At 35.2% G+C, this 19,680-nt stretch overlaps 1 long non-coding RNA gene across 1 annotated transcript in view; it reads right to left on the bottom strand.

The window, feature by feature from the left end:
- Positions 1–478: 478 nt before the first annotated feature.
- LOC111635866 overlaps positions 479–19,680 on the bottom strand; it is a 51,961-nt gene continuing 32,759 nt past the window's right edge. Inside the window, exons 2-3 of the long non-coding RNA XR_002758448.1 lie at positions 16,368–16,687; positions 479–670 (exon numbers count right to left, since the gene is read on the bottom strand). This is a non-coding gene — a long non-coding RNA (uncharacterized LOC111635866). The remainder of the gene's footprint in view (positions 671–16,367; positions 16,688–19,680) is intronic.

The following is a 19,680-nucleotide window of genomic DNA, read 5'->3' as shown; positions in this document are numbered from 1 at the left end:
CTCAAACAAAAGACAAATCGACGAGATTTGAAAATCGCGTAACTCCGGGTTCGCGTAAGTCAGGGTATTACTGTATTTAAAAACAAGAGATAGATTGGATATTTCACTTTTCACATATCATGTTCACATTTTTGGCCTAGCATAAATAGTACCATATTGCCAACTAAAATTTCATAAGAAATATCTCTTTCTAATCACTCTTTTTTGACTTTCAACTTTCTTCAATAAGTAAATTTGCTTTGATTTAGAAAATTATTTTATTAGATTTCCACCAGTAGGGATATGTACAAAGTAAGCAAAAATTGCTTATGGGCTCTTGTGTCTACCTATGGGTTTTTCAAAAAAATACATTTTTCCCACAAAAGTAGATGACAAACATTAAAATAATGAAAAAAATGCATTTGTCATGATTTAAAAATGCACAAAAAGTTTGGTCTCAGTTTCATACAAATATTTTAATGCATGGCACTAAATGTGTTAATTAAAAGAATTATGTATGTTTCAATAATTAAAAAAATTAATTATTATTACCTTCGCCTTTCATTTCCTTGACAAAATATGATCCAAACAAATCACTTGAAAGTTTGTCTTCAACTGAAAACATACGCCTGCCTTCAATTTCTTCATCTTGAAGACAATCTTCCGTGTAATGTCGTCTCTCCTTCACTCTCTGTAAAGCAAAAATTTTAAATACATCAACAATAAATGAACTCATATGTAAATTGTTGAAAAATTAACTCTAGCTATTTGCTGACAAAATTTAGAAAACAAATATTTGCAGAGTATCATGATGACAATGAAACAATCAATAAAAAATAACTGTTTTTCTCTTTTTTTTTAATATTTGAAATAATCATATATTTGCTCTATAACTTAAATTAGAACATTAAGATGTCTATAAAACTTCACAACTTCTTTCTCAAGCAATTTAATTCTTCCATGCTAACATTTTTTGATGCATTTAGCACCCATCTTCAGGCAATCATATATAAAATATCAATGTAAATTCCAAAAAAGTATACTCTTTACAAAAGTATAAATACATGTTTCAAATTGTGCAAGAGTATAAAACCAATTGACATCTATCAGTACATGCAGATACAGTTAAAAAAAAAAAATAACTGTATAAATTGCACTCAGGTATATAAGTAGCATTCTAGGTTCAGAGATAACCACAGTTCTGTGGAAGATTCCCCAAGGTATTAACTGCATTCATTGAAGTCCCAGTTGTGAATGTGGTCTGCAAATGCTATATTGTTTAAAATGTACTTCCTGTAGCTTCTTGTACAGGATGGGGCAGAAAGGATGGACATTTTTGAAATGGCTACAACTCACCACCAGGTGAAGTGACAGATGTGTGGCAAGTAGTGTAAAAGTAGTGAGGTCTTTGCATTGTCTTTTCAGTTGAAGGCATGGAACCGTGAATGATAGAACATCATTTGTTTGCGTATGACTGAGGAAACAATGAGATCATTGTTGTCCCATCATCTGTAGCAAGTTGGAGTGCAACAGTACAGCATATAAGTGGGCATATCAGTCAAAGATTACTAGTGTTTTGCACTGATATCATTTTCTGATATTTTAAGTATTTTTCATATAAAAATATAGTGGGAATCATATAAATTTATAGTGCTTTTAGTATAGTGTATACCCCAAATTAAATTATTATGGAACATTGGCTGAGAAAGAAATTGAAAAAAAAAAAAAAAAAAATGAAGCAAGTATTTCAAATGTTTCTAATGACAAAGATCGAAAAGGCAGATATCAACAAAGGTACAGATCCAGACATTAGCACTGTTTAAAATACTGAAAAAAAAGTTTAACTCTTCACATTAATTACCAGTTTGAATTAAATAATAATATTTGCTTTCCATTATTAATCTGATTTTTCTTTTTACATTTTCAACAAATTGCTATTTTATTTATAATCATTAAAAACAGTCAGGGTTCCAACATTTTTTATTAAAGTGAAAAGGGTTACATGATAATTCTAATAGGCAACTGTACAGTACATTAAATATTGTTCATGTATATGAGAAGTATTGTATTGTTCTATTGTATCCAAATTTAGTATTGTTTAACCTAGTGGATGTTGGATATAACTCCAAACAAAATTGAAATGACTTAATGAGTCTCTCTGGAAAATGCTTTGCCTTATGTGTACTTGGTTTGTGCATGTGCTGTGAAGTCTCAGGTAAGATGATGTTCTCCAGTATTTCATTGTGTTTTCTAAAAATGCAATGTGTTGGATATTTTTTTAAATAGATTTAGCATATACAATAATCATGTGGGGATGATGGTGAATGCCTTCCTGTAATCTACATATATTAGATATAAATTTTTGTTATGATTGAGTGCTTGTTGTAGAATGACTGAATCTAAGAGTAACTGTTCTTTTGCATCCCTTATAGTTTCTATGAGAGCCTTCTAGTTGCTTTTTGAGAATATTATGTTGTTCTACGTGATGATATATTTTATTTGTGAGTATTTTGGAGAATGTAGAAAGGCACATGATTGGTCATTATTGTGCAGAATCAATGGAGATGTAATTTTGGATTCATATATATAATGCACCATATAAGAAATTTTGGCATATATTGTGGATTGCTGATTGTGTGTGTAAAATATTTAGCTAGTACTTGGTGCAGTGATGTAAATTTTTTGTACCAGAAACTGTGAATGTCTGCACCAGGTATTTTCCAACTGTGTTCTTTGTACTGCACGTTGAATGTTGTGTATGCTTATTTCAACACAGAGCATGATTGGTGTTTTTGTGCAGGTTTTCTTCTTTCTCTTTGATCCAGCTTATCCTTGTTTTGTCTTGTACATGACTGAACTAGATCAAAGAGCAGAGAATTTTATCATTATTACTACTATACATTTTACTAGTTTACTAGTATCATTTTATTTTCATTTCTGCTTAATTTGTCAAATTCAGAAGAAATAAAGTAAAATGATAAAAATGTTGTCATTTGGCAATCATTTTGATTTCTTGATAATGCAGTTTATGCAGCTCAATCTTCAATATTCTGTTTGCTTAATTTCATTTATTTATGATTACATCTACAATAAACAATAATAATAATCGATGTCGGAGCTACAGCAAGGGCGGAACAGCAGGTGATTATACAGCGGCTAGCAGTACTTGAAGCGGCGGTGGAAACCCTGCGGGAGGAATTACAGACGATAAGTCAGAAGCTGGGGACAGAAGAACGGGCACCGCACATGTCGTCGGGGGACGGGTGAGGGACCAGGCGAGTGTGAGGTCAGAGGGGACGGTAGGTCCAGGAAAGCGCCCGCCACGGATCGTGGTGGAAGGAGACGACCAGCAACTTAGCAAGAAGAAAAAAAGGGCCTACGTGCCAGCAGAGAAGGGTCCCAGTGTACTCTGACACCAAAGAGGCTCAGTCAGGGGAGGAGGCATGGCAGTATGGACAATGCACGCACAATTGATGGAGGACATCTCTCCGATGACACCAGCAGAACTGGTAAAAGTACGCAGGCGACAATCGATAGGAAAACCCAACATTGGATAAACGGGTTCAGGAACAGGGAACAATTTGGGTAGTTCAATGGAATGCGAGGGGGTAAAGGCCAAATGGGATTTGCTGCTCACGACGGAATGGTTCGCCACAGTGGACGTAATCATGCTTCAAGAAACGTGGCTGGGGCCAGGGGTCAGTTTTGGTTTGCTGGGGTTTATGGTCTTTTGGTCAGACCGTCCGGTAGGTAAGGGGGGGTCTCCTCACTGTGGTAGCGAAACGGTGGCCGGCCAGGCACATACGGACTGGGGTGGCAGACGGCGGGTTGGAGTACCAGGAATCTTTGGTTTTTGTGGCGAACAGGCCTCTGTCCGTTGTGAATCTGTATGCCCCGCATGGGCAGCTTACGGTGGATGCTCTCGAAGAAGCCATCCAGGGAGACCATTGGTCACGTCTGATGGGGGAGATTGGAACGCCCACTATCCTCACTGGAACGAGGGGTGCAGAAGGCCAGACAGAGCTGGAAGGATACTATTTGAATGGATGACGACGGCCGAGATAGGGTGTTTAAACTCAGGGGAGCCCACCCATTTCAGCACTGGCGGAGGAACAGCCATTGATGTCACCATGAGCTCGACAGACCTGCTGGGAGACATCACGTGGGAGCTGCGTGGAGACGACCTTACGAGTGACCATCATCCGATTGTTTTGTCCGTAAAAATGAAAAGGGGCCTCACAAAAGGAGCGGGATTCCGGACCCGGAAACGTACAGACTGGGGATCATACACAAAGCGGATGCGGCAGAGCAGTAATCTCGGCCTGAGCTCCTATCAGGGACTGCTCAGAAGGATTCAGCAGGCAGTGGAGGCTATGACGGAGGTTTCCCGGGCCTAGCCACAGGGCGTTCCACCGTGGTGGACCATGGAGTGCAGGCGGATGCAGGCGAAGAAGCGGAGGGCGTTCCGGCTAGCCAGACAAATGGTATGACAGAGCTGGTGGGTCCAGTATAAGAGGCTCAGTGCAGAGCTACGAAGAACGGTACGGCAGTCGAGACGAGAGTGGTGGTACCGGGCATGTGGGCGGCCACTGGAAAAATCTGCCATTTATCAGATCTTCAGACGCCTCCGAGCCCCCCCAGACAATGCTGACGATTATAGGATTCTTACCAACCCGGAGGTGCTGGTCACGCCCTATGATCAAGTGGAGGCATTGGCTACTTATTTTGGTCGCCCCTGGCAGCAGGGGTGTTTTGCGCCCCAACGGGATCTAGGATGGTCAAGCGAGGGATGGGAGGACAAACAGTTTACGCTGCACGATATCTGTCTCACAATCCGGAAGATGAAATCTATGGCGCCGGGACCGGACCAAATAGGGGCCCAGGAACTGAGGGCTCTGCCGAATGAGGGGCTGCGGGACCTCCTGGACAATTTTAATGCAATATGGGAGACAGGGAAAATCCCACCAGACTGGAAAATTGCAATGATTGTGCCTATCGCAAAATGCCTGGCCTGGATGTCCAGGTTGACCGGCCATCCAGGTGAACTCATACAGGCCCATATCGCTCACCTCACATATAGCAAAGACCTTTGAACGTATGGTCCTACAGCGAATTCAGCAAACTTTGGTGAGAGAAAATCGGATAACGGTCGATCACTTTGGGTTCCCATACAGAGGAGTTGAGGAAGCCCTTGTTGCAATACATCACAAAATAGCAATGGCCCATGGCCAAAACAAGTGGACGTACATAGTTGCCCTAGACTTGGAGGGGGCATATGATTCAGTATGTCAATACGGGCTTCTGAACAAGATGGTGACGCTGGGGATACGTGGTAAGGCTCTCAGGTGGCTAAAGTCCTTCCTCATCCAAAGAGTGTTTCGGGTGAGATGGAGAGGTGTGCTGTCGGAATGCCACAGTTTTGTGCAGGGGGTCCCGCAGGGGAGTGTCTTGGCTCCAATGTTATTTACTTGCTACATGGCTGACTTGTGGAAGATAATGCCAACCACGGTCAAGACGGTGGTGTATGCAGATGACATATTTCTTATAGCTGCTAGCGCGAATCAGGCATGCGCGGTAAAGTACGCGCAGACGGCGCTAGATGCACTCGACCACTGGGCGTCCACATGAAGTCTTTCTTTTTCGACACAGAAGAGCGGGGTGATGGATATTTCACCAAAGAAGAGAAGGTCGGAGGTTGTGTTGACCATGGGTTCAGGGGTTATTCCCCAAAGGGAAGAGCTGAGGATTCTGGGGATCCAGTTTCATAAAACGTTTATCTGGAGGGCTCATGCAGACTTTCTGCGTTCAAAGCTAACGAAAGCAGGGGCCTTATTAAAGTATTTTACCTCAAGACGTAACGGGGCCAGACAAGAGTGTCTACTGAGGAAAATAAGGGCGATGTTGGGCCCAATGGCGGAGTTCGGGGCACCGGTGCTGGTGGGAGTGCCGCGGACGACGTTAGCCCGGATAGAGGGGCCGATACAGGAAGCGTTACGGACAGCTTTGGGTGTCCCACGTAAGACCCCTGAGGTCATTATATGCTGAAACTAATTATATCCCATTGAGGGAGCGGATTCGGATGAAGGCGTTAAAGATTGGAATGGTTAACATCTCCAGAGGGAGATATAGTCCATTAAATCAGATCTTGGCAGCGAAGGAAGGGATTTTATATTACAAATGGAGAAAGAACCAACAGCCATATGTAGCCTGGCTGTATGAGGAAGCCAGCCGCCTAAAACTTCCAATCAGCTGGATTTACAAACAACAGACGGTGCCACCGGAAGCGGAAGAAGTTAGGAGGAGGTTGAGTTTGACCGACTATAGGGAGGTAGAAGGGCTACCACCGAAAGCGTATCAGGCTCATTTTCGTTGGATAACGGATACCAAGTGGCCAAAGTGGATACTTTTGGGGGTGGACGCATTGAAGTCGGAGGGCCGAACTTCTTTAGGGATAGTGGTCCCATCGCAGGGATGGTCGGAGGCCTGGTTACTCCATGAGGCCTGCAGTGTGTTTGGGGCGGAGGCACATGGCCTCCTGCGGTCTCTAAGGGTGATGGCCTTCCAACACCAAAGGACCAAACTTATCCAAACAGTGATCCAAGAAGGCTTAGGATGGCCGTGTGCTGCCAACATCCTGGTGAACAATAAAAACATCTACGAAGAGCTAATGAAATTTATCATAGAAACCAAAGCACTGGAAATAAGAAAAATAGAAGATTAACCTGCCAGGGTACTTCCACTGCACGCGAATTTCTACTATATAAATTCCAGGTATTCATGCGGCTTCTCTGGTACTCTTGTGTGTACCCTTTGCGGGTTTACCGTTACCCCCTTTGTATCTCCTATTATGTAATCATTGTACAGGGCAGGATCCCTATTGCTTACAGGGTTCTACTTAAGGCTGTTGCCTTACTTTTTGTATCTGGCAGTCACAACATTTAAGTGAATGCTTTCAACTGTATCTTTTCTGTTGTAACTGCACATTAGTGCACAGTCTGCGATATATTATACAGGGGCACTATAGTGTAATTGGGTTTTATACCCGCTACCGCCTCTTGCTAACAATGTAACTTTTATACTGTGTGTATTTATCTTGTAATTACAAATTGTTTTCAATAAAGTTCTCGGTGTGGCCCACATCCTCCCTCTTCCTCTAAACTTCTCTTCCAACTACCTTCATCCCCTTTCGGCCCCTGCCACTTAACTTTCACTAATGTCTAACTCTTCTCACTTCTTTCAACCCCTTCGAGGATATACCTATGAGTAATGCCTCCTATCCCCTTTACTACTATAAACTCTAAGGGTGATGGGACAGTTTCAAGAGCAGTGCGCTGTTTTTTCAGATAGCTTGTCAATACTCACTGCTGTGGCAAACGTGGGGTTTTCATCCCCGGGCATGATTATTGACCTAGCAGCAAGCCTTTGTACAAGGAGGGAAGCCTGCGTGGGAGGGTGGACTCCAGGGCATACAGGGATACTAATTAACGAAGGTGCAGATAGGATGGCGAGGATCGGGGAACCTGATGGTTCGATCTGGCGGAAGTTAATGCCCAGGGACATGGCAAGGGCAAAGGTTCAGAGATTTTAGACATCTACTCTTCAAATTGCACAAGTGTGGTAAAAACGTCAGTTTAGGGTCAAATAAAACTCCCAAGAACTTTGCCTCATTGACCATTGGGATTTTAACCCCATTTAAGTGAATTTCAGGGTCCAAGTGCAAACCACGCCTTCGGCAAAAGTGGATGCACGAGGTCTTCTCTGTATTAAAAGTAAAACCATTGGTCTTGGACCAATTGTCTATGCAATTTAGGGAGGTTTGCAGTTGTCTCTCAATGAAACTCATGTTACTAGACTGGCAGGAGATCTGAAAATCATCCACGTACAGAGGGTGTTTTACACTGGGAGGAAGACAGTTAACTATGCTGTTGATTTTGATTAGGAACAGAGTCACACTCAAAATAGAGCCTTGAGGAACACCTTCTTCTTGTGTGAAAGGCCTAGATAAAGTGTTGCCCATCCTGACTTGGAATCTTCGATTCTGCAGGAGGTTTTTTATAAAAGCTGGCAAATTACCACACAATCCGAATTTGTGCAAATCACGAAGTATTCCGTATAGCCAGCAGCGATCATATTCCTTCTCTATATCAAAAAATACAGACACTAAGTGCTGTCGTCAAACAAACGCTTCGCGTATAAATGTTTCAAGGTTTACTAAATTGTCTGTGGTACTTCTGTTCCTACGAAATCCACTCTGGTGTGCTGCAAAGTAGTTCTTTTCCTCTAGGAGGAACATCAGGCGTCTGTTTACCATCCTCTCAAAGAGTTTACAAAGACAACTTGTCAGAGAGATTGGTCTGTAATTAGAGGGATTCTTGCAATCTTTACCTGGCTTAGGAATGGGAATAATGATAGATAGCCTCCAAGAGTCAGGAAAAGTATTTTCTATCCATATTCTGTTAAACAGATTCAGAAGATTAGAAAGGGAATTATTTGACATATTTTTAATCATGCTATAGTGGATTTTATCCGAGCCTACAGCAGTATTCCTTGAGCGAAAGATCGCTGTATGTAATTCAATTCTAGTGAATGGCACGTTATATTCCTCATTAAATGAGGAGTGAACATTTAAATATTGTTTTTCACTTCAGGCTTTGTGAACCTGAAAATTCCTTGAATACATAGTATTGCTGGATGAAGCAGAAAACGTTTCACCCAACGTATCAGCAATACCTTGTATATCACTGATTATTGTGCCATTATTTTCCAGCATGGACAGACAATGAGAAGCATGTTTCCCATTAATTTTGTGGATTTTATCCCAGACTGCTTTAGAGCTAGTGGAAGATGTTATGCTAGAACATGGGTTGGCAACCTTTTGAATTGGAAGAGCCAAAAATTACAATTTACAAAATTTCAAAGTTTTTAAAGAGCCACAAATTTTTTTTTGCCAACAATAAATAGTACTCGCATAAATAAAGTTTTTTGATAAAAAAAACTAATCTATTTATTCATAAGAAAAAATATCTATTTATTCATATATAAGTAGTGTTTTTCACAACAAATTAGATAATAGAAACATCCGACTACGGCGTCATTTGAGAGCTTCCGACGAACTGACGACAGTGACGACGCGTGTCACGGGAGAGGGGTGTGATGAAAAGCGAGTACAAGTGGCTGAGAGATAGGGCGGTGCCTAATCCTCGTTAATCGATTCAGAACAATTTTTAAATGTTTTTTTTTTTTTTTTTGATAAAATAAATAATACTTGTGTATAAAACTAAAGAGCCGCAGCTTCACATCCAAAGAGCCGCATGTGGCTTGCGAGCCGCAGGTTGCCGACCCGTGCTAGAAACATACTTCCTCCAAGAATCCCTTTGTCTTTGCCTTCTTATTCTTCTGGCATTTGCCTTTGCTTTTTGAAAAGCAATCAAATTATTAGCAGTGGGGTATCTTCTAAAAATCCCCCATGTTTTCTTTTGTTTTTTAAATGCTGCCTCGCAATTCTGATCCCACCATGGTTTCGGATGTTTTGGATATCTGGTTGATGTTTTCCCCATTGTTTTTTCAGCTGCCTGTATGATACTGAAAGTGACAACTTCAACTGCATCATTGATATCAGCAATATTCACCATATCCTCTATGATGCTAGCCATAGAGGAAAAAATAGGCCAATCGGCTGTTTCCAATTTCCAGCGTGGTGGTGGACGGGCTGTTTCACAGCTTTCTCTGCCTTGATATTTTAGAAATATTGGGAAGTGGTCACTAGAGAGTGGATTAGATCCAACCTCCCAAAGCAAGTTTAAACACTTTAAATATATTCAAATGGTAGAGCTACAGCAAAAATTTAAACAAGTTTTTAATTATGTAATAATTTGTAGAGATCACTCCACTGGAGATGGACATTTCATCATCATTAAAATTCAGTGATCCAAAATGTTTACTTTGGTTTGTGTTAAAATTTTTGTGGAAATTTTGTTTATATTAGGGCCTACAGCATGATCCTTAAATGATTAAGAAGTTTGAAAGTATTGGAATTAGTATTTTTTTCAATTTTTGAAACATATAAAATAGCCAATAAAGCAGTTTTCAGATGTAATGAAAGAAAACTAAATTATTTTAAGAGAACATAAATTTCAGTTGAATGGTCTAAATACATTGAATTAAAACAAACACTTTGCAATGAAGTTAATAAAAACAAAACAAAAATGTTATTCAAAGTACTTATTTTGACAGATTGTGTTTTCTATAAATTTGAAATAGTTCAACAAATCTTTAAAACTACTTTAATGGAGAGAGAAACCACAAAAACAACACACTTACATCCAGTCCTAACACTTTTGAACCTCCCAACTCATTATCAGCAGTTAAAATAATAATAAAAGTGTTCATTGAAAAATTCTTTAGAATTCTATTCTAAAAGCCAAATTCATTCTAAACTTTCTTAAATGAAACTATCCAAACAGACAATCTCTGAATTCCAATATCACACCATCTTAGTTTTCTTTAATTCAAAAATATATTCTCTCTTACTACCTTTCACTTTAACTGACCATGATCTTTTTTCCCTCTCCTTCCATCACTGATATCATCCCTGTTAAAGCAGTTTCTAATGATTTGTAGTTTTAGAGAGAGTGATCCAATTTAAGTTCAACAAAGTACAATTAGTCTTAATTAACCTAATGAAAGAAGAGAGAAAAACTTAGCAGAAGAAAAATACTTCAACAACACTCTAATAATTTAAAATACATTCCCGAAAGCTTGCTCATAGTTGAACAAAAACATCTTGTTACTGATGATTGTAAAATTGACATCATATTAATAAAATTTTATAAATTTATACCTTTTTACTATACTATTTTAATATTTATCAATGAATTCAACAATACTAATTTGCTATGTTAACTTTTTTAAGTGCTAATTAATTTAAACAGATTTCAAAGTAGGTTAATTTTTAATCAATTTTTAATGTGGTTTAAAAGCATTTCAATTTTGAATTAATTTCTACAGTGAATTTAAATAGCATGTTCAGAGAAAGATGGAGTGAACATGGAGGGCCAATTTTATGACTATGTCACTAGACCCAATACTAATCAAATATTTCTAACAAGGGGACCTTATGGTTTCGGAAATTCAACTTGGGATGAGATTTTGCAGGTCTCAAGGGTGTCCACCCAGAAGAATTGTAAAGCGCACTAGCAACAAGATTCCGAAAAAAAAAAAAGGCTCTAAAGTTTTAAGCGCAGCTCATATACCGATCGATTTTACACTATGGCAGCACAGCGAAATGGCTGAGCCTGTAGCAAACTCGCTTGCCACACGGACAATCTAGGCTCGTTCTACCTTCGGCCAGCTAACTTTTTTTTTAATTGTTTTAAAAATTGTAACAACTTTTAAATAAAGTTAATGATCTAAAAATATTATCAATTAAATCATAAATAACTGTCAACTTTCACACCTGGGAGCTAATCATTTGGTGAGTTTTCACAAGTCAGCAGTAAAAGTGGCACTTTCATATAACTTTCCCACCTATGGTCTAAGTTCATCTGTTGAAAATAACAAGGAATTGAAAATTTCTTCAAATTTAAAACGAATATTTTTAACCTCTCCACAGCTTAAAATATCTTAAAATTTTTAATTAAAATTAAAGTTTTAATTTACCTCCATTAGAAATGCATTTGAAATTATTCAACTTTTAAAAAATATTTTAAGCTACCTAGAGGTTAAAAATATTCGTTTTAAATTTGAAGAAATTTTCAATTCCTTGTTATTTTCAACAGATGAACTTAGACCATAGGTGGGAAAGTTATATGAAAGTGCCACTTTTACTGCTGACTTGTGAAAACTCACCAAATGATTAGATCCCAGGTGTGAAAGTTGACAGTTATTTATGATTTAATTGATAATATTTTTAGATCATTAACTTTATTTAAAAGTTGTTACAATTTTTAAAACAATTAAAAAAAAAGTTAGCTGGCCGAAGGTAGAACGAGCCTAGATTGTCCGTGTGGCAAGCGAGTTTGCTACAGGCTCAGCCATTTCGCTGTGCTGCCATAGTGTAAAATCGATCGGTATATGAGCTGCACTTAAAACTTTAGAGCATTTTTTCTCAAAATCTTGTTGCTAGTGCAATTTACAATTCTTCTGGGTGGACACCCTCGAGGTATACTACTAACCTGCAAAGTCTCATCCCAAACTGAATTTTCGAGACCGCAAGGTCCCCTTGTAAGATGTTTCATGAAAGATCAAGCAGTGTTTCAACAACTGACCACAAATCCAGATATGAAACAAAAATAAGTGATTTTTTTAAAAGAGAATCCAAAAATATAAAAAAATGGAGTGGTTCCTTTAGAAATTTCAAATTGTCTCAGTCCACTGAGAAGGGGAGGGATGGACCAGGCTTTATTTTTATGGCATTAAAAAGGCCACTTGAAAATATTAGTTTCATTCTTATCAACTTTTTTATCAGAAGCAATTTTCTGAGTTATTGACTTGTAACACCTTATGTGAAACATTTTGTACATAACTTAGAATAGCCATACAATCATTCAAGTTTGTTACACTGACTAAGTTATCTCTATCCACAATTGATTATATTAAATAGCTTGGAAAATCTACTAAGTTTAGCATAAAAATTCTAGGCTGAATTAATTATATAGTTGAATCTGCCATGACATCTGCAAAGTCTTTATCGAACTGAACATGTGCAAAAAATTAAAAAATGTGTATAAGATTAAGTATTTACAACTAGGACATTGTGGTGACTTTATCGTAACATGATAGAATTGAGGTGGAGCCAGAGAAAGAAGTGATCCTTGCATCTGTTAGGCATAGAAGAGGCAATTCTTGTATCTAATGGATATGAAAAAGTAAACTTTGCACTTGCTGCCACAAAAGAAACTATCTTGTACCTACAGGCCATGACAGAGACAATCCTTGTACCTGCTAGCCGTGGAAGACTTGATCCATGCACTGGCTGAGTATGGAGAGATGATCCTTGCACATGCCAACATAAAGAGTCAATCCAAGAACAAAGCAACACCATCGATTGATTTTATCACAGAGCACAGACATTGTCACTTTAATACCTCTATATATAGAAAACAAAGTCAAGGACCACTATTTTTTTACATTTAAATGGACCCTCATTAATTTTTGGATTCCTCATTGTGATTAATGGAAAATGGCAAAGTTTTATCAAAATCAGCCCATTAATTAAATTTTGAAAATGAACTCAATTCTATAAGTCCATAGACGGTGTGCTAGAGACTGGAGAATAGTGATTCCCAACTTTTTTGAGCTAACTCCCCATTAGTTTCATAAACTTACATCCAATGTCCCTAACTCATTTTTCTTGTGTGAGAAAGGCTTGGAAATATTCTTGGAGAAACTCTTCTATGAACCTCACAGTCCTTACCATAGTGTTTTCCCCATATGAAAACCATTAACACAATGTTTCTTCTTACCCATTGTAACAGAGGAAAGGAAAAGGTTGTCAATGACCCCATTTCTTACCTATGGTTACTGTTCTGTACTCTGCTCACTTGCTTCTTTTTGTCCTCGTAGATTTAATACCCAGTGCCATGGGAAGTAGCACCCACTTTGGAAACCATTGCCATAGAAAAATGCCTGACAAAGTCACACGATTCATGCAATATCACTTTGTTGCATGTGCCCTTGCTACAATTTTATATCTTGCAAACAGTCACAGACCCCAGTTTTTATTCCTCATTTCTATTTTTGGATTCCTCATTGCAATTAATGGAAAATGGTAAGTTTAATCAAAATCGATTCAACAGATTTTGAGAAACAAAAGAGGCTTCACTAATGCTCCATCTCAAATATTTAATTTAGTCTATGTTCCTTGTACTGTACATCTTAATCATATAATATTCCACATCACACAGCAGCATTTCTGATATCATTATTGATCTGTAGAATCTGTCCTTTAATCTTATAAATAGTCACTTATATATCTTTTTCCTATTTCATCCAGTCAGTTATTACTATTTAATTTGTTACATCTAGTAATCTATCATAATATATCATAAGTTTAAAATCAGTAAATTAAATCATTTTAGCACTATTAAAAGTTAATTTTTCTACAATGATGATAACTTCATTAAATAAGATAAAAAAAATCCAAAACTTTTGGGTTTTCTTAGAAATAAAACAGTAAATTTTTCTTATGTTTTTATATAATCCTGAAAAATATGCTAACAATATTCATAGTTAAATAACTTGACAAGAAATCAGCTACTAAATTTATCTAATAAGATTACTGAAAAGATAATATTTATTTAAATAATTTCTTCAGTGATTGAAAGGTAAACAATAAAACTTTAATCATATAATATAGGTATATGTGAACCACAAAAACAACAAGATATATTAAATAAAATATTTGTGATGTTAATTAATAAAAATTCATTTTTATCAAAATGAGAATAGTATCACTGCATTCAATTTTCATACTATCAACTTCACAGATAAAGCCATCTTCAATATTATTTATTTAGAAAATTCTATAAAAAATTAAAACAATGTCATTAACCTCACAAACATTGAAATACAAAAACAAATGACTGTGAGACTGTTTTCTATGGTTTCACAGTACACAACTGAAGGTATTTTATTTATTCTATATTATAATACTGAGATTTTCAAACAGAATATTATATAAATCCAATAATTTTTTATCTGTAAAATGGAACAAGTGATGGTAATTGATTTGATTCATAACTGATTTTTAGACATTTACTATTATATATGAATATACCAATATATGAAATATTATCAGCACAAAACCTTTCTCACTAATTTCTAGCCTTATTAACGGGAGTACAAACGTTTTTGGCCTTCTTAATAGGCCTTCCTCGGGTACACTGTGGAGCGTCGGTTAGAAGAAGTTTAAATGCTGCCAATGTTTACCCAGGTATCGTCTTACCAGTGACGTCATCGTCGATGAGTGAGAAAGGGTCATCGTAGTGAGAAAGGTTTTGTGCTGATAATCTTAGAAATAGTTCTAGCTACATATGCATAGTAATATATGAAATAATTACCACTAGGATACTTTTGTGTGTAAACAGACCAAAAATTCATATAGTATTTGTTTTGCATGTAATTTATAATTTCGAATTTGATATTTCTGTATACATAGTAGTTAACCATATGAAATCAATCAATTCTACATAAAATGTAAGATTCTAAACAACATTTCTATTATCAAATATCTTATAAAAACATAAAAATTCAATTTACTTTCCATGCTGGTAAATACTCTTATTAGTTTCTATAATCTAATTTTTCTCTCAAATTACTCTTTAATTTAAAGCCAAATGATTGCTGGATTAGCATTTGATTATTTGTATATAACCAGATCTAAGTAATTTGGCTTTTTAATTTAATAAATTAATAAAAACAAAAATTTCAAGAAATGCTTTAAGTATTTCCTCCCAAAAAAAAATCTCAATCAGCTTTCCTCCTTTCTACAATAAAACAAAAAAGAAATCATTTAAATGTCAATGTTTAGCTTATAATTTAGTATATACCAATCCGTTTTTAGAAATACTGTACTTTAGTAACAATAGAATGTTGAGATGGACGTGTGGAATGTCAAGAAAGGATAGAATAAAGAACGAGTTTATTAGAGGTTCCATTAAGGTGGGTTCCTTGAGCAGGAAGATGCAAGAATTTAGGTTGAGGTGATTTGGCAATGTAGAGCAAAGTAGTGAAGATTGTCAGAAAGAGGGTTGGAAAACTGGCAGTGAAAAGGAAAGAGGAAGAGAGGAAGACCAAGGCTGCATAAGAGAGATAAGGTGGAGGAAGATTCGAATCAGAGAAGACACCTTTGATATGAAGAAACGGAGGAAACGTATTAGAGAAGGAAACGGCGACACCATATAAACATGGGAAAAGGCAAAGATAAAGAAGAAGTAACAATAATTTTAATAATAATAACTTCGATTTTACTTTAAACCAAATAAAAACATTAATTTCTTCATCTGGCTTCATAAATTCCTGTAATTTCTTCTTAATCCACAAATAAACTTGCAGGATAAGAAAAAAATTAGTCATGTTTAGTTCTAAATTAAAAATATTTTAGTATTGTTTTTCAATAGATGCAGACAATACCCAGACAACTTTCAATGTACAGTGATCAATAACAAACTTGAAAATGATCAAAAGAATATTATGTAAACAATTTTGTTTACATTCTTCAAATCAAAGAAACTGAATGGAAAAAAAGAGTGAATAATTAAAAATATTGCCAGATAATTATGACAATTGCGAAAATTATCATTGACGTATTGTTAGGATTGATTATATTTTAAAATTCAAATTATTCTTTAGATTTTCTAATTCTAAAAAGTAAAACTGTGAATACATACCATTTCGTCGCCAGGCATTTTGATTAGGCTTAACATGAATCAATATATGATTTATAAACAAGTCCAATATCTTTAAAAATGTTCACTTATGCATTCCAAATAAATTCCTGTGGCCGTCTCGAGTTATTTATTTACTAAAAAAAAGACATGCACCAAATTATTTATCAAAAAACTGGAAATTGATAAGACGACAATATCAATGTCGCTTTGTGAGTTGGCTTTCTTTCGGTAGCGCCCTCTGTTGAGGAAGAATTCAACCGGAAATGAACGATTTCGGAAAAGGAGACGATAGTCAGAAAATTACAAATTTTACAATAAATCTATAAAAAAAACGCTTTAATTATAAATTGTATCGTAATAAATTCGCTTTATTTCGAGTAGAATATTTTTATATATTGCATTAGTATAATCAAATGTAAAAAAAAAAAAAAATGGCGTTTTTCCCCGTATTCATTCGCGGCTAACCTTAAACCAATCCAGCTTTATTATTATAATTTTCGTTAATGAAGAGAATAATAATACATAATATTTAATATATTCAGTAATAACGTCTATATTAGTAAATTATAATTGAATTATAGCATATAATATTTATGAAATTAATTTCCACTGTTAACTTTTGGTTAAAGAGTTCTATTATTATTCGCAATAAAATCTTTGAATACAAGTTGCATGAATTTCTGATTTAACTTGACGTTTCTGGTATTTAATCCGTATTAAAAATGTTCAACTATTTTGCACTTCATGATTTAATACATTTAATTTTACATCCCAATGTCCGATTTATGCTTATGAATAAATGAATAACACAAAATTCAGTAGCGTAAGAACATATATCTCGGAAACTCAATACGCTAAGCGCCAGAGACATAGCTCTAGAAACATTTTACGTTGTGTAAAAAATATTTTGCATTAAAAAAAACAGAAAATAGCATAAATGCTTAATAGACTTTGTGGAAAAATTAAAACCATTGACATGAAGCTAATAAACTTCCAACTACGAATTTATTATCTAAACGTGCGCAAAATTACGAAACTCGACATTAACAAATAAAGTATCATTTTATGCTACAAAGATTTCAACCGTTTTGTAAATTGAATCGGGAAAACTCAGTTAAAAAAAAACTTTATATAGAATTTTGAATTTATGCGTTTATCTCCTTTTGATACTTTCTTTTTAGTTTTTCTTGGATATAAAATAGTAGTAGCGTTAGCGAATTTATGACTAAAGCCTGGTTCCTACCAGAAAGCTACAATCCATCTGCTACCGTCGCATCGTCGTTCCATCAAAACTATTCCAACTTCCGCTACGCATCGATCTGTCTAACAAGTTCCCCTCTTTCAACCAAAAAAAAAAAAAAAAAAAAAAAAGTCAAGTCAACGTCAAAACAATTATAAATGAACTCGTACTAATCAAAATATACACAGTATATAGCAAATGAATCATCTTAAGTAATTTATTTATTCACATTTTTCTAAAGAAATTATGAAAATCAAATACATTATATTGTGTATAGGCCTGTAGAACAAGTATTTTATAAAAGCTAATTTATTTTACTTAATGCCATTTTCTAATGATAAAAGACACATCAAATATTTGTAATTCATTTTAAAACTTTACAAATAAACTCTAGAAGAGTTAGGAAAAAATTAAATTGTTATAAAAATAACCTTATTTTCATTATAAAACAATAATATATAAGGAAATTCTTAGAAAACGACAAAAATTTATTCTGAGGTAAACAACGTTTGGTAGGAAATAAAACATGTTCTTAGCAACTAATTACTGATATTTCTGCTCTGTATCGTTCCAAAAATAATTTTTATTATTATTATTTATATACTGGTAGGCCTACTTAGCATCGCAAACATATGGCTTAAATTTCGCTGCCGAAAAATATTTAAAAGTAATCTAAAATCATTTAAAATCGTGTGAAATTAAATTATAAATAATACGAAATTTTCGTTATTCTAATTTTTTACTTTTAATTTAATTTGAACTTTTAGTTAATGATTTAATATATAAGATAAGTTTTAAAGCATTTTAATCTAAATATTTATGTAGAATTACTTTAAAATTAAAAGTAAAATATTAACAGAACTGATTTGAATAGTAAAAAAAATCACCTATTCATCAATAAAAAAAAACTGTTAATCATATTTTCAAAATAAAAAACAAATCGAAAAAATTCAAAAAAGAGTTCTCAATTTGAAATGCAATAGCGAAGAATTTAACAGATATCTAATAATCAATCAATTTAATAAATTTTTGCAAGATATATTTCCTCTATATTTTTTTTTAGAAAAAAAAATAATTCCTCATTGACTACATATGACACAACGAATCGTCTTTACCTTCATGATCATCAGAAATATCCTACACCATAAAATAATATTGTGACTGTCTTTCCATCGATTTGTTTCCCGTTTGGACGTTATCAGAATCACAGAGATCAACTTCACTTCGTAGATTCTGAAGACTATACTTCTCTATAGCATACACGGTCTATATATTCTTGAACGTATTACAATCTAAATTTAACTTTTATCTAATAAACTGATATAATAACTAATATATAATAAATTTTATTTTATACCCTTAAGTACTGCAATATCAATAAAGTTATTTATATCTGTCTATTTTTCTATTTCTATTTTTAATTAAATATATAATGGTGTATATATATTTTAATCAGAATAATTAATAAACCTATAAAATTAGAAAAGTGTGAAACACTTGTGAATATTCTCGCTTCTATATTTTTTTCTCTTTCTTAGTTTGCTATAGGCCTATAGTATTATTTCACTGTATATATGTATATATAATTTCTGTAGCTTTATAATTTAAAATATTAATAAAATCCAGTTAATCATTAAAATTATTTTAATACTAGAGATCTTTGCCCCCAACAGCCGTAGGCGGCTCAACTCCCATTCTCAGCTCACGGGCTTCACCCACTTATTCTCATTATAGACCAACGGTGGGCAACCCCCGGCCCGCGGGCCAGCTACGGCCCGCGAAAAGTTTCTATCCGGCCCGCGAGATGTTTAGAAGAAATTATAAATAAATATTTTTCGATGTAATTCGTCTAGTTTAAATTGAATATTATTTTCTGAAGTGTTGCGGCAGCAATGACAGGAAAAAATAAGGGAGTCATTTCCTTATTCAAACAAAAAATGGGAGAACAGAATTTTTCTAAATTATTTATATCTCATCGCATCATCCATCAAGAAAATCTATGTGCAAAAGCTATGCAATTAGAAAATGTAATGTCTGTCGTATCCAACTACATAGTGCTGTTTTTATTGTGTT

This window comes from Centruroides sculpturatus, unplaced genomic scaffold (assembly GCF_000671375.1).
Source record: "Centruroides sculpturatus isolate CEXI.00-Female unplaced genomic scaffold, Cexi_2.0 scaffold37, whole genome shotgun sequence".
In the NCBI taxonomy this organism is placed as follows: domain Eukaryota; kingdom Metazoa; phylum Arthropoda; class Arachnida; order Scorpiones; family Buthidae; genus Centruroides; species Centruroides sculpturatus.
This window is presented reverse-complemented; position numbering and strand designations above follow the sequence as displayed.